At 44.7% G+C, this 16,465-nt stretch overlaps 1 protein-coding gene and 1 pseudogene across 2 annotated transcripts in view; one reads left to right on the forward strand and one right to left on the reverse strand.

The window, feature by feature from the left end:
- The window catches only part of LOC124605801 (integrin alpha-PS2-like), a 793,741-nt gene that overhangs the window by 121,310 nt on the left and 655,966 nt on the right, over window positions 1–16,465 (reverse strand). The gene's annotated exons all lie outside the window — the stretch shown is intronic.
- Window positions 5,353–5,470, forward strand: LOC124607830 (annotated as a pseudogene).

Genomic DNA, 16,465 nt, shown 5'->3' on the forward strand with positions numbered 1-16,465 from the left:
TCGGGGCTGTAGGGTGCATGAGGAAGAACAATCTCCTGAAGTTTTTTGAGCTCCTCTCGGGTGCGAAGACTTGTGTGAGGTCTTGCGTTGTCATGAAGAAGGAGAAGTTCGTTCAGATTTTTGTGCCTACGAACATGCTGAAGTCGTTTCTTCAATTTCTGAAGAGTAGCACAATACACTTCAGAGTTGATCGTTTGACCATGGGGAAGGACATCGAACAGAATAACCCCTTCAGCGTCCCAGAAGACTGTAACCATGACTTTACCGGCTGAGGGTATGGCTTTAAACTTTTTCTTGGTAGGGGAGTGGGTGTGGCGCCACTCCATTGATTGCCGTTTTGTTTCAGGTTCGAAGTGATGAACCCATGTTTCATCGCCTGTAACAATCTTTGACAAGAAATTGTCACCCTCAGCCACATGACGAGCAAGCAATTTCGCACAGATGGTTCTCCTTTGCCCTTTATAGTGTTCGGTTAGACAACGAGGGACCCAGCGGGAACACACCTTTGAATATCCCAACTGGTGAACAATTGTGACAACACTACCAACAGAGATGTCAAGTTCAGCACTGAGTTGTTTGATGGTGAACCGTCGATCATCTCGAACGAGAGTGTTCGCACGCTCCGCCATTGCAGGAGTCACAGCTGTGCACGGCCGGCCCGCACGCGGGAGATCAGACAGTCTTGCTTGACCTTGCGGCGATGATGACACACGCTTTGCCCAACGACTCACCGTGCTTTTGTCCACTGCCAGATCACCGTAGACATTCTGCAAGCGCCTATGAATATCTGAGATGCCCTGGTTTTCCGCCAAAAGAAACTCGATCACTGCCCGTTGTTTGCAACGCATATCCGTTACAGACGCCATTTTAACAGCTCCGTACAGCGCTGCCACCTGTCGGAAGTCAATGAAACTATACGAGACGAAGCGGGAATGTTCGAAAATATTCCACAAGAAATTTCCGGTTTTTTCAACCAAAATTGGCCGAGAAAAAAAGTGTGTTGCATTACTTATTGAACTGCCCTCGTATGTTCGTTATTGTTCAGTGCTGTATTGCGTAGGACGTTGTGTCGCACAGTTTGCGAATTTCGAGATGGCAGAGTTAGAGGAGCAACGCGTCTGCGTTAAGTTTTGCGTGAGACTCAAGAAAACCTTACAGGGACACGCCGAAAGGTGCAGGAAGCCTACGGTGATGAATGCTTAAGCCGTACTTGGTGTTACGAATGTTTCACGCAGTTTAAAAAGGGCTGGACGGAAGTTAAAGATGGCCCTCATTCAGGATGCCCTTCGATGCCTACTGACGAGGCTCAAGTCAGGAACATCAATGAAATTGTGCATGCCAATCGAAGACTGACTGCATGGGAGATTGTACAATAATGTAACGTTTCAGTTGGATCATGTCATGAAATCGTGACACAGCATCTTGGAATGCACCCTGTTGTCGCGAAGTTCATCCCACGGCTCATGAGTCAAGATCAGAAAGACCTTTACCTCGCAATCTGTGAAGAGCTTTTGAATCACGCAAATGAGAATGAGATGTTCCTTAAGAGAATCATAACTGGTGATGAGACATGGGTCTATGGTTAAGATAAAGATGAACCTTGTTGAGGACGCCCTTCGACGTCTCGCGATGACGTTCATGTCAGGAACGTCAACGAAACTGTGGGTCTGTGGTTATGATGTTGAGATCAGGATTCAATCTTCACAATGGATATGGAAAAGTTCTCCATTATCAATAAAAGATTGTCAGATTGGTGAAATGACAAAGCTATACTGATAGTTTTCTTCACCTTTGAAGGATTAGTTCATCATGAATTAGTGCCATAGGGACAAACTGTTGTTGTTGTTGTTGTGGTCTTCAGTCCTGAGACTGGTTTGATGCAGCTCTCCATGCTACTCTATCCTGTGCAAGCTTCTTCATCTCCCAGTACCTACTGCAACCTACATCCTTCTGAATCTGCTTAGTGTATTCATCTCTTGGTCTCCCTCTACGATTTTTACCCTCCACGCTGCCCTCCAATGCTGAATTTGTGATCCCTTGATGCCTCAGAACATGTCCTACCAACCGATCCCTTCTTCTGGTCAAGTTGTGCCACAAACTTCTCTTCTCCCCAATCCTATTCAATACCTCCTCATTAGTTACATGATCTACCCACCTTATCTTCAGCATTCTTCTGTAGCACCACATTTCGAAAGCTTCTATTCTCTTCTTGTCCAAACTGGTTATCGTCCATGTTTCACTTCCATACATGGCTACACTCCATACAAATACTTTCAGAAACGACTTCCTGACACTTAAATCTATACTCGATGTTAACAAATTTCTCTTCTTCAGAAACGATTTCCTTGCGATTGCCAGTCTACATTTTATATCCTCTCTACTTCGACCATCATCAGTTATTTTGCTCCCCAAATAGCAAAACTCCTTTACTACTTTAAGCGTCTCATTTCCTAATCTAATCCCCTCAGCACCACCCGATTTAATTTGACTACATTCCATTATCCTCGTTTTGCTTTTGTTGATGTTCATCTTATATCCTCCTTTCAAGACACTGTCCATTCCGTTCAACTGCTCTTCCAAGTCCTTTGCTGTCTCTGACAGAATTACAATGTCATCGGCGAACCTCAAAGTTTTTACTTCTTCTCCATGAATTTTGATACCTACTCCGAATTTTTCTTTTGTTTCCTTTACTGCTTGCTCAATATACAGATTGAATAACATCGGGGAGAGGCTACAACCCTGTCTCACTCCTTTCCTAACCACTGCTTCCCTTTCATGCCCCTCGACTCTTATAACTGCCATCTGGTTTCTGTACAAATTGTAAATAGCCTTTCGCTCCCTGTATTTCACCCCTGCCACCTTCAGAATTTGAAAGAGAGTATTCCAGTTAACGTTGTCAAAAGCTTTCTCTAAGTCTACAAATGCTAGAAACGTAGGTTTGCCTTTTCTTAATCTTTCTTCTAAGATAAGGCGTAAGGTTAGTATTGCCTCACGTGTTCCAACATTTCTACGGAATCCAAACTGATCTTCCCCGAGGTCCGCTTCTACCAGCTTTTCCATTCGTCTGTAAAGAATTCGCGTTAGTATTTTACAGCTGTGACTTATTAAACTGATAGTTCGGTAATTTTCACATCTGTCAACACCTGCTTTCTTTGGGATTGGAATTATTATATTCTTCTTGAAGTCTGTGGGTATTTCGCCTGTCTCATACATCTTGCTCACCAGATGGAAGAGTTTTGTCATGACTGGCTCTCCCAACGCCATCAGTAGTTCTAATGGAATGTTGTCTACTCCCGGCGCCTTGTTTCGACTCAGGTCTTTCAGTGCTCTGTCAAACTCTTCACGCAGTATCTTATCTCCCATTTCATCTTCATCTACATCCTCTTCCATTTCCATAATATTGTCCTCAAGTACATCGCCCTTGTATAAACCCTCTATATACTCCTTCCACCTTTCTGCCTTCCCTTCTTTGCTTAGAACTGGATTTCCATCTGAGCTCTTGATATTCATACAAGTGGTTCTCTTTTCTCCAAAGGTCTCTTTAATTTTCCTGTAGGCAGTATCTACCTTACCTCTAGTGAGATAAGCCTCTACATCCTTACATTTGTCCTCTAGCCATCCCTGCTTAGCCATTTTGCACTTCCTGTCGATCACATTTTTGAGACGTTTGTATTCCTTTTTGCCTGCTTCATTTACTGCATTTTTATATTTTCTCCTTTCATCAGTTAAATTCAGTATTTCTTCTGTTACCCAAGGATTTCTATTAGCCCTCGTCTTTTTACCTACTTGATCCTCTGCTGCCTTCACTACTTCATCCCTCAGAGCTACCCATTCTTCTTCTACTGTATTTCTTTCCCCCATTCCTGTCAATTGTTCCCTTATGCTCTCCCTGAAACTCTGTACAACCAACTGTTAACCGATGGTATTATCGGGACGTGTTGCGACGCCTGCGAGAAAATGTGCGAAGGAAATGAGGCGAGACAGTTCGTGGCTCTTGCATCACGATAACGCAGCCGCACATTCATCCCTGTTGGTGCGTGACTTTTGCACAAAAAAAACGAAATCAGTGCGCTTCCTCATCCTCCGTACTCTCCAGACCTGGTCGCTGCGGAGTTTTTTATTTCCAGAGTTGAAAAACCCGTTGAAAGGACGAGGAATTGCAACTATAGACGAGATGAAAGAAAAATGTCAGACGGAGATTCGCGCGACCCAGCAAGAGGCGTACCAAGACTGCTTCCGAATGTGGAAACGGCGTTCGGAGACGTGCATCAATTGTGGAGGCGAGTGTTTCTAAGGAGATCAAGCACAATAAGGAAAAGGCAAGCGTAGAAAAATTTTGTGGTCAAAGTTCTGGAATTTTTTGAACAGACCCCTTACGTCACCAAAACACTGGAAGAGTGGTACCTCTGACCAGGTCGCCGCCATCCTTGCTGAAGATGGTCGTCTGGAGTAGTACACAACCCAGATTCATCGCTGAACACCATGCGACGCGTTCATCAGCAGTCTGCGTTTCCCAGCCGGCCGCTGTGGCCGAGCGGTTCTAGGCGCTTCAGTCCGGAACTGCGCTGCTGCTACGGTCGCTGGTTCGAATCCTGCCTCGGGCTTGGATGTGTGTGACGTCCACAGGTTAGTTAGGTTTAAGTAGTTCTCAGTCTAGGGGACTGATGACCTTAGATGTTAAGTCCCATAGTGCTTAGAGCCATCTGAACCATCTGCATTTTCCAGTCATGACTGCAATCGAGACGCAGCCGTTTTTGCTATGGTGTTAACGGCAGCCTACTTATGGGACAGTAATTCTCTTATCTGGCAGCAGATAGTCTCCGGTCAGTGGAGCGGGATGAGGCTACTTGCTGTCGGATGGCAGATGCAGATGTAACGGCGTTACGATGTGCTTCGTGCTCAGTAAGGCAATCCTCCCTATTGGTGATCAGTCATGCTCGACCAGAACCACGATGACGAGTATGGCTGCCCTCACTTTCTCGTACAGTCCAACATTCGGCCACTGCCACATCATGAAAGCACTGAAAAGCTGGATACTTCACGATTTGACCAAATTGCCAAATGGAGACGCGTAGTGAGGTCCTTTTCAAACTCTTTCAGGTACTGATAACTCCGTCTTACAGGAGTACACGGAATCCAGGTGTCTTTCACAGTGATCACTCTACACCTGATGCTATTCACGCCCCTGCCTGGTAAACACGCTAAACACGAACAACACTAATGCACCTGGTGGGCGTTATAACTGCTCCAGATAATTGCAACTCCAATCATTTCATGCCCGCCGATGGCGTGTACGTGTACGAAGTTACTTTCGCATCCAGTCTTGTCTTTCGGGCGCTTTACATTTGCTCAGGCAACGGCCTTGCCGCAGTGGATACACCGGTTCCCGTAAGATCACCGAAGTTAAGCGCTGTCGGGCGTGGCCGGCACTTGGATGGGTGACCATCTGGGCCGCCATGAGCTGTTGCCATTTTTCGGGGTGCACTCAGCCTCGTGATGCCAACTGAGGAGCTACTCGACCAAATAGTAGCGGCTCCGGTCAAAGAAAACTATCATAACGACCGAGAGAGCGGTGTGCTGACCACACGCCTCTCCTATCCGCATCCTCAGCTGAGGATGACACGGCGATCGGATGGTCCCGATGGGCCACTTGTGGCCTGAAGACGGAGTGCTTACTTTTGCTCATATAGTGTATATAAATTTTTTTTAATGCAGTAAAGTCAACATCACTCACGGGTTAGGTCTTAGGCCTGTTCCGACTAGCCGACTGCTGTCTATAACGCAGTACGAGGAGCGATCTATGATCCGGGGCAAATGACTGACATGTCACCAGTCGCTCCTGCCGTAATTGCTAGCAGATGAATCCTGGTGACACCGCTGCCTCTTTATTCAATGAGCTCCTCATTTAACTCCACAAGGCTTGAGTGGACCCCGTACCAGACTTCTCTATCTCAGAAAAAATCCGAGGAGGTACGGGAATCGAACCGGGGTCTTCCTCCACCGCGAATCATATGGCTACAGAGGCAGTCTTGTTTTAATAAAATAATAATAATAAACTATTTAATTACAATAAAATATATAATATATTTTAACACAAACATTTGTTAACATCACCACTTACTACAACGGATTAGCATAACATCCAATAAATTGCAATTCAGAGAAATTCAGCGTCTGAGAAACGTAAGTCTGAAAATTTCAGAATAACTCACGTCATGCAATTAATTTAAGAACTACAGGGTGGCGAACGAATAGTTGACACATTTTAACATCGAATAAAAATTGCACCTCTAGTTATATTTCATTAAAATTTCCTTCCATGGTGTTTTGTTTCATGGAAATGTCGGTAGAGGTCGTGTTGCTGCAATATCACCAGTTCCTTGTTTCGCATTTAGCGTTTCTCCACGGCCGAGCATGGACGTTTCTCTGTTCCGCAGCGTGTTAAGACAGTTTTCTTTTATGCCGAATTGAAATGTGTCACAGCAACGTAAAGAAGATTTGGGCTCCGCCAAGGAACACAGTTCCTCGGTTCACGAGAAAATTTGAAGAAGAAGCCAGTTTGTTGGAAGGGTAAACGTCCTCAGGCACCAATTGTTCGTTCTCTGGGAAACAACGCAACGTTACGGGTCGCCATGTAACAAAGTCCAGTCAAGTCATCCCGGCGGCCGGTAAGGGAAATGGGGATATCTCGTCTTTCTGTGCAAAGAATTTTACAGAGTGATCTCAAGCTCTTCCCTTACAAAGTGAACGAGCAGAACAGACAGGGAAGACTTGAATTTTCATTATGGGCAGAAGGAAAAGATGAAATAATGTTCAAAACATGGTTCTCAGACGATTCTTATTTCCACCTCAGTGGAACAGAAAGACACAAAACGTTCGATTTTGCGGTAGAGAAAAACCGCTTAGTGATCATGTTCAAGAAAAAACATGCATGGGGAGAAAGTGACAGTGGGGTAACTATCCAGTAACGACCTAATTGGACCAGTGTTTTTTAATGAGACTGTCAATGTAGACCGATACAAGTCAATGTTGGAAAGCGACTTTGTGCCACTTTTCTTACCATCAATGTTCCAACACAATGCAGCGATTTATGCAAGATGGCGCAACGCCTCGATGGCTAATGCTGTACTGGATTTTCTGCAGGAAATGTTCAACAGTCGCGTGATGTCCCATCGTTACCCGCAGCGCCATCAGGAGGGATTCTTTTGGCCTCCTTCAAGTTCAGATTTAAACCCATGTGATTTCTTTGTGTACGGATATTTGAAAGAGAAACTGTTCCCTTTGAGACAAGAGAACAGTGTGAAAATGCGTGCCAGGGTAGTGTAGGTGTGCAATGAGATAAATGAAGACTTGTGCTGCAGAGTTGTAAAAAATATATGTGCTCGCCTTCGCAGAGTTGCCTATTGGGCACTTGATGATGTGATTGACCATACTAACTATGCGTAAAATTTGAAAATTCTTATTTCAGAAATAAAAGTGTTGCTACAATAATAAATGTGGCATCTGTTTGTACGCGACCCTGTATAATAGCAACAAATTATCACGACTCTGACGTCATATTTTGCGCGACATAAAATCAAAGTGTATACCCGCCGTCATTATTTTTTTACACAAACAGTACGGCTAAGAACACAGGTTTGCAGAATATGGCTGTTCAAGTGTGTAAATGAAGGGAATAGGGTTTAGTCCAGTCGTTTCCACCTCCATTCGAGAAGACAGTGTTTCTGTTAATCTTTTTTTCATAGTGAAGTGTCTTTCGCATTCTTAACTTCCTGTGTCTTGTCAGTTCTACTTGTAGACTTGGGACTGCTCTTCAAAGCAGATAGGCTAGACGGTGAATGGGGGCATTTTCTTGGTTGGAACGTCCATCTGGGCAGAGTTTCACGTTAGCTTCTGACAAGCATCGTCTGTTAAATGCACTACTTGCCATTCTCGCGGCTCTTTGTTTGCATATGCGCCGAATGTTAGTTGTGAAATTTGGAAATTTGTATACGCAAAAAATATAGACGCTTCTACTGAAGTGCTGCTTTTTTCGGTTGAACTCATGAATCCCACGACCCACTCCTCAGACCCTCGCCAATCCTGTAATGCCATCCTAACGATTACGACGAGATAACTCTTTAACTCTTTCTTTACATACCATCTTTGTGTAACAGGACTTAACCGAGTGCGTGACCGATTTTTAAATTTTTGTTGGCCCTTTATGACTGTAGGGAACAGCCACACACCTGTCGTATTACCACCGAGCGACGTGGCGTAGTAGTTAGCGCAATGAACTCGCATTCGGGAGGACTACGGCCCAAACATGCGTTCGGTCATTCAGATTTAGATATTTTCGTGATTTCCCTAAATCGCTCCAGCAAATAGCGGAATGGTCCCTTCGAAAGGGCACGGCCTATTTCCTCCCCATCCTTGACACAATCCGAGATTGTGCTCCGTGTATAATGACCTCGATGTCGACGGGACCTTAACCCAATCTTCCTTTTCTTTTCCTGTCGCATAGCCCTATTATTTTTCTATTAACTTCCTAGAACATGATTAAATTGCAGGCAAAATTGTTGATTGGCGAAATGAGTGAATTTCCTAAACACGATAAGAATACTGTCCAGTAGTTAAAACGTTTATTGAACGCATGCTAGATATTGTGAGTGCAATGACAGATTGATTTGCGAACTGGCGTCCTTGGTTTTTAGGTTATTTTCATCTTATTCACTGAAATGGTAAAAGTAGTATTACTTACCATTACACTTGTTAAACCCATGAAGAATCAAACCTCTACAGATAGTTAATGCAGCGTATTATCTAATACTGCCACTACAATTATTGATTTTTATCCCTCGGAATCAGTATTCCGCTCATCTGCATCTAAATTCCACAACCACCCCACGGTGTGTCGCTGACAGTACTTTGTGTACCACTGCCAATTCACCCTTTTTCCTGTTCCAGTCGCCAATGGCTCGCGGAAAGAACAATTGCTGTGTGGGCCCGAATCTCTCTGATCGTATCTTCATAGTCTTTTCACGACATATGCGTTGGAGGAACCAATATATTCGCTGACTCTTCCAGGAACGTACGCTCTCGGAACCTTAACACTAACCCACACTGTGCTGCAGAATGCCTCTCTTGCAGCGTCTGGCTGAGCATCTCCGTGACGTTTTCGCGATTACTAAATGAACATGTCACGAAACGTGCTGCAGTTCTTTGGATTTTCTCTATTTCCTCTTATCTGGTACGGATCCCTGACTGACGAGCAGTATTCAAGTATTGGCCGAACGAATGTTTTGTAAATTACGTTCTTCTTGATGGACTACATTTCTTAAGGATCCTTCCAGTGAATCTCAGTCTTACATCTGCCTTACCCGCGGTTAATTTTATATGGTCGTTCCACGTCAAATCATTCCATACGTATACCCCTAGATATTTTATGGAAGTAACTGCTTACAGTGAGCTTTCTTCAATTGTGTACCCTGCAATAAAGGATCTTTCTATGTATTAGCAATACGTTACATTTGCTTGTTTTGAAGGTCAGTTGCCGCTCCCTCCATCAAGTGTCGATCCTCCGCTCGTCTTCCTGCATTTCGCTAAAATTTTCTATCACTGCGACTTCTCTCTATGCTACAGCGTCATCCGCGAAAAATCTTATGGAACTTGCGACATTAAACTGCCGACGTTATCTACTAGGTCATTAATGAAAAGTAACGGTCTTTTAACATTTCCTTGGGCCGCGCCCGAAGTTACTTTTACGGCTGTTGAGAATGATGTGCTCTGTTCTGTTTTCTAGAAATTCTTAAGTCCCGCCACACAGCTGGTCAGATATTATGTACTCTCGATTTTTGTTCATTAGGCGGCAGTGAGGAACTGTAGAACGGTTTCCGGAAATTAAGGAACACGGTATCTACCTGTGCGCCTGTATCTACTGCTTTCTGGGTCTAGTGGACGAATTGGGTTTCATACGATCATTGTTTTCGGAGTCTATGTTGGTTCCTACAGACGAGATTATCGGCTTCCAGCATTAAAAATGTTCCAGAATTCTACAACAGATCGACATCAGCGATAAAGGGTGATTCTGCTGCCCCTAATGAAGTTTTATGCAACCCACACTACGTCTCTATCAGGAACGGTGTCCGTGACAGCCACGTAATAGACAAAAGTTCCCTCTCAGAGCTGTGGGCGACTGTCAGCAAATGGAATCATACTGTAAAAAAATACTAGTGACGATTGGCCGTGAGATACTGTTACACTGTGTAGCTTCGAGTTGTATCCCATCAGGTCCAGTGATCTTTCCTCTGTTATTATTCTGTCCATGGTAAATTGTTTCGATATCTGTAATTCTGTCGTTCGTGCGACGATTTACAGGAGGAACTACTGCGCGATTTTCGTCTGTGAAACAGTTTTTGAAAAAGACGTTCAATATTTCGGCCTTTTCTGTGTCATCCTCCGTTTCAGCGCCATTTTGGTCGCAGGCTGTCTGGACACATAGGTTTGATCTATTTACTGATAGAAGACCAAAACTTCCTCAGATTTTCTGTCAAGTTGATAGATAGACGTTTACTTTGGAATTGGTTGAGCGCTTAACGCATGGGCCTCCTTATGCTAATTTTGGCTTAGATTAGTTTTTGTTTGTCTGTGAGGCTTTGGCTGCATTTAACTGAAATTCGACTGCTTGAATAAACGCATAAAAAGTTAAGCATATAATTGGTCCTTGTTGTGATTACGTAGGTTTTCCCGGTGTAATAAGTCCTGAAAGTCTCTTCGGGTAGTGGAACACTGCTGGCAACGATATATCGCACTCAGGGCCGCACCGAAGAACGTTCAGTTTTGATGCGAGACGATGCAGGATTCCACGTCTTGCTAAGAGGAAACTCATTGTCTCTGTTGATTAAATTATCCGCCAACATAATTTCAGTCGCCTCTATATAGACACTGTTCCAAAAACCGGAAATGTTGGCAACAACCACAGTTTCATCAAATTTCATACTGTGTCCCTCATTTAAGCACTGTTCTGCTACTGCCGATTTTTCCGGCTGTTGTAGCCTCTTATGACGGCGATGTTTCACACACTTGTCATGCACTGTGCGAATCGAACGGCCAATGTAAGCCTTCCCACATTGACACGGAATTTTGTACACACCGGGTTTCCTAAGCCCCAAATCATCTTTCACAGAGCGGAGTAGTGCCCTAATCTTAGAAGGTGGACGGAACACACTCTTAATGTTAAAATTCCTTAAACCTAATTAGGAACGCCCATGGTGACTATTGTTGGATAATTTGGAATTGTTACAGCGTAAAGTCAAGCGCTGGAATGCCAGTCGGGAACGATAGAGCGGAGGGGGCTGCGAGGAAGACGTCAGCCATTTGCACGCTGACAGACTCCTCTCCAGGACAACCGCGCGACAGCAGCGGCCTCTAAGCGAAGAGAACATAAGCGGCGCGCCCGACTGGCCGCGGCTCAGTTCTACAGAAGCTTCACTGTTAGCGACCTGAATAGAAGAGTCAACTGTATTACTTCACTTGTATTTATTTTATTTAGCGTATGGCATTTAGACACAATTGTTATTACAATCAATATGCAAAATTGTAATAATTTGGCATTAGATATTCTTACTGTTATTACAATAGTTATACAGAATTATACAAAATTATACAAAATTACACATAATACACATGTTACAGTAGTTATACAAAGTTATAGTAGTTTGGAAGTAATTACAAACAAACATCTAATGAGTTAATATATGCAATTGATTCTGGAGTCGCCATCAGGAAATCTTCTGGAGTCCCATCATAGGCTGTCCTGGGGCAGTCTTCTATTATGTGCTGGATAGTTTGATTTTCTCCACATTGACATAGCGGCGATTCTGTCATGCCCCACTGGTAGAGGGAATAGGCGCATCTGCCATGTTTAGTTCTAATTCTGTTTAAAGTTGCCCAGGTTTTGCGTGATAAGTCAAAACCTGGAGGCTTCTGGGAGATACATGGAAGTTTGCTGATGTTCTTTAAGGACCATTCTTGGTGCCAGGCGCTAGTTATGTTGAATTCTTCCTCTGTTGCAGATGTGGCTATTGCGGTTCTGATGGGTGACCTTCTGGAGCGGAGGCGGCTTTGGGTGGCATCTTCAAAATTCTCATGGATGGGTAGATTCCGATTGCTCATTATCTTTTTGTACTCTCTTATAAGAGCGTTTGTGCGGCGTAGGTTAGGGGGTGGTATGTGGCTTAGTACTGGGAGCCATTCCACGGGTGTAGTCTTTATTACACCAGCGATCATTCTCATTGTGTTATTGAGCTGTGCATCGATTCTATGGGTGTGGGGGCTGTTTAGCCATACCGGCGCACAATATTCGGCAGCTGAGAAGACGAGACTTAAGGCTGATGCCCGTAACGTAGTAGCTGCCGCTCCCCATGTCGTTCCACAGAGCTTCTGTATAATGTTATTCCTTGTTTTTAGTTTCTCTGCTGTTTTCATTAGGTGACCTTTGAAAGAGAGTGTTCTATCGAGGGTCACACCTAGGTACTTTGGGGTTTTATTGTGGGTACGCCATGTGGTCTCGAATTTTATTCTGAGCTCCCTCTTAGCCGCTTTATTGTTTAGGTGAAAACATGATACTTCTGTTTTGTTGGCGTTAGGTTGCAGGTGCCATTTTCGGAAATATTCTCCCATCTTCTCCAAGTCAGCTGTTAGGGTCTCCTCTGCCCCTTCAAATGACTGACTTCTCGTTGCAAGGACCCAGTCATCGGCGTAGCCAAACTTCTTTGATCTTGTTTCCGGTATGTCTGCAATGTAGAGATTGAAGAGGGGTGGTGCAAGCACCGATCCTTGAGGTAGGCCATTTTTTAATTTCCTCGGTGAACTAATATCTGAACCCATGGTGACTTGGATCGTTCTGTCATTCAGCATGTTGTTTAGTAGGCGAGCTGTTAGTTTACATGGGATTATGCGGAGGAACTTATAAATCATGCCGTCTCTCCAGACTGTGTCGTAGGCAGCTGACAGGTCTATGAATGCTGCAGAGGTTTTAAGCTTTCTTTGGAACCCAGCTTCAATGTACGTCGTGAGTGAGAGAACTTGATCGACACAGCTGCGGTTTGGTCTGAAACCTGCTTGTTCGATTGGTATAGCATTGAGTATTTTCTGGCAGATTCTATTGTAGATGAGCCTTTCTAACAATTTATATCACTTGTATTAGTAATTGTCTATACTGAAGAGATTTCTTATTTGCATGACGTCCTTTGCTTGCGACACTTCTGTGTTATTGTCAAAGTTAAGTATTTTCATTCTTCATTTCGTAATAAAAATCGTTAATATGATTTGTTGTCCGCCCCCAGTAGCTGAGTGGTCAGCGCGACAGAGTGTCAATCCCAAGGGCCCAGGTTCGATGCCCGGCTGGGTAGGAGATATTTTCCGCTCAGAGACTGGGTTTTGTGTTGTCATCATCATCATTTCATCCCCATGGACGCGCATGTCGCCGAAGTGGCGTCAAATCGATGGATTTGCACCCAGCGAACTGTCTACCCGACGGGAGGCCCTAGCCACACGACCTTTTTCTATGATTTGTTTGCCTGTTGTCTAGCGATCTGAGAAGGCCGGCTTCCTAGACCCCACATATTTGACGTCAAGGCACGATTCAACAGGGATTATGCTTAACTTTTTTTGATAAGTGTAGGAATTCCAGAACTGTAGCTGAGCAATGCTGCTCAAACACTATCACTGGACGCTTAATTCGTTAACATCGGTCAAGGCGTTTAGAAATCATTGATTTTAAAGGTGCAAGGTAAGTTTGTGTGATTCGTTGTCGCCGGCCGGAGTGGCCGTGCGGTTCTAGGCGCTACAGTCTAGAACCGAGCGACCGCTACGGTCGCAGGTTCGAATCCTGCCTCGAGCATGGACGTGTGTGATGTCCTTAGGTTAGTTAGGTTTAATTAGTTCTAAGTTCTAGGCGACTGATGACCTCATAAGTTAAGTCGCATAGTGCTCAGAGCCATTTGATCCGTTATCAATATTCAGTATTAAGTTACATCGACAGAACGTATGTTTAGATGGACTTGCTCGCCTCGGTACTCTTTTTCGCGTGGTGCCATTGCCTGTTCTGTACCTTTATTAGAATCGATTTTACGTACGTGCGGCCGTGAAAGAATTTGAGCCTCTCGAGTCTTCATCATGGCGGCAACCCCATGCCATTAGAGTAACTGCAAGGGCCACTTGTCTGGGGAAATCCGGTTGCAGCAACCTTTTAGACCACTCGCTGCCTATCTGGCAATCGGTTTATTTCGTGCTATGTATACTTAGCCAGTAGCAGAGGCTTAGGTGTCGTCTGCTGGACAAACTGAGGGTTCTACTTGCTACCTCCTCGCCAGCTACGTTCACTTGTCTCGGGACCTCTGCCGCACTGCCTCTCAAATCAAGCGCACGTCTAGTCGCGCCTGATTGTCATCTGACATGATGTAGTCAAAGTGTACTACTTGTCTGTGGTCTCGTAAAGTGCGCAGCTTTACATCGCGCTACATTAGGAATCGTGCAGCATCCCTGAGTGCAGCGGAGCGGTGCATTGTGGGTGCGGGGGACGGTGGCGCCGCGCCGTGGGAAGCCATAAAGCTCAGCGCAGCGCGCTCGCTCTCTCGCCGGCTCCATTTGTCACGGAGCGGTCCGGCCGGGCGGACTCATTGTGCCTTGTATTCCGTATACTGCCGCCGTATTGTTCCGCGCCGTCTCCCTGGGTGGCTACCGCGCGTAATCTCATGTCGCATACATGAATCTTAAAGCCTCGCTCTTTCATTTACATTCGTCCGAGTCAGAACTGTGTACAGAATTAATAACACAATAGCTCCTCCATACCAACTGTTTTATAATGCGGCTGCGAAGAGTTTCAGTCGAGCGTGGAATATTGCCATCGATCTGGGCTGACTCAAGTACTAACACATATATTTTTATTTATTTATTGATTTACTTATACTTACTTCTCTTACAAATAACAAGGCATACTGGAAACATATTTTGCATTACATTCATCACGCTAAGCGTGTTACAGCTTGCTCCTAATGTACAATATTATACAACATTGGGTAATTACTGTAGTGCTGAAAGAGAAAAAAAACCACTGTTTATATTCGTTCATGAGCCGGCCGTTGTGGCCGAGCGGTTCTAGGCGCTTCAGTCCGGAACCGCGCTGCTCCTACGGTGGCAGGTTCGAATCCTGCCTCGGGCATGGATGTGTGTAATGTCCTTAGGTTAGTTAGGTTTAAGTAGTTCTAGGTCTAGGGGACTGATGACCTCAGATGTTAAGTCCCATAGTGCTCAGAGCCATCTGAACTATCATCTGTTCATGAGTACAATAATAAAGACAAGTTACAAGAAAACAGTTTTAAACTATGAGGTCTAACAGCAATGGACACGAGAGGAAGTTTGGTAGACGGAGTCGCGGCATTTGCTTTACTCTTTGAAAGAAGGAAAACATCACAAACGTATTTTTTTTTTGGGGGGGGGGGGGTGGTGTTAGAGATATGATAGTAGGAAGTGTTTCAGCTTCTTCTTAAAAGCAACAGGGCCTGTTTTGCACTGGGTGCAGGGTAGCTTGTTCAAGAGGCGGACAGCACTAACGGTGGAGTAGTCAGCGAAAGTTTTTGTTTCATGGATAGGCAACGCTGTGATACTGGATGAGCTCACGGAACAAAAAATTGATCACCCCAGTGTGCACTCGCAGATGAATCGTTAAGCTTTTAGAGATGGTGCAATGATCGAGTAAAGTCCTCAGCCGCTTGCTCACTGCCTCTGCGTGAGGATAACAAAGTACTGATATGTGAGACATTTTGCAGCCACTATGAATCAAGAGGCAAAGGAATTATAGACATTAGCTGCCAGTGGGACTGATTTACAGCAATGGGGCAAGTTGAAAATTTGTGCCGGACCAAGATTCGAACCCAGGTCTCCTGCTTACTAGGCGGATGCACTGACCACTACGCCATCCGGACACAGTGGTCTCCGCCTATGCATGGACTACCTTAGTACGCCTCCCATCACATACAAATTCTCAATTTGTACCATACACTACTGATGCAGTGCGCCTGATTGGTAGCCTGATTATACGCGGCATCACGCCATATCCCGTAAGAGTTCGAGATTGGTGTGTACCTGCGCTGAAGGGATCATTGGCCGCCATCGCCTTAATTACGTATGTGGTGTATATTCTTTCAGACATGAAGAACAGACCAACGCGAGTAATCGTTTCGTTGCCACGTCCCCCAGTGGTTTAGAAATTCGATGCAATGTTATCTGTCGCTTCTGCCTTGTTTGAATTTAAGTCTTCTAAATTCTGATTCTAATACCGGATCCCCTATCTCTTCCCTATGACTTCTGCTTCTTCTTCTATCACGTCATCAGATAAGTCCTTTCCCTCTCAGAGGCCCTCAACGTACTCTTTACACGTATCCGCTTTCTCATCTGCGCATAACAGTGAAAGTCCCATTGCATC

The sequence above is a fragment of the Schistocerca americana genome, chromosome 3 (assembly GCF_021461395.2).
Source record: "Schistocerca americana isolate TAMUIC-IGC-003095 chromosome 3, iqSchAmer2.1, whole genome shotgun sequence".
Classification (NCBI taxonomy): domain Eukaryota; kingdom Metazoa; phylum Arthropoda; class Insecta; order Orthoptera; family Acrididae; genus Schistocerca; species Schistocerca americana.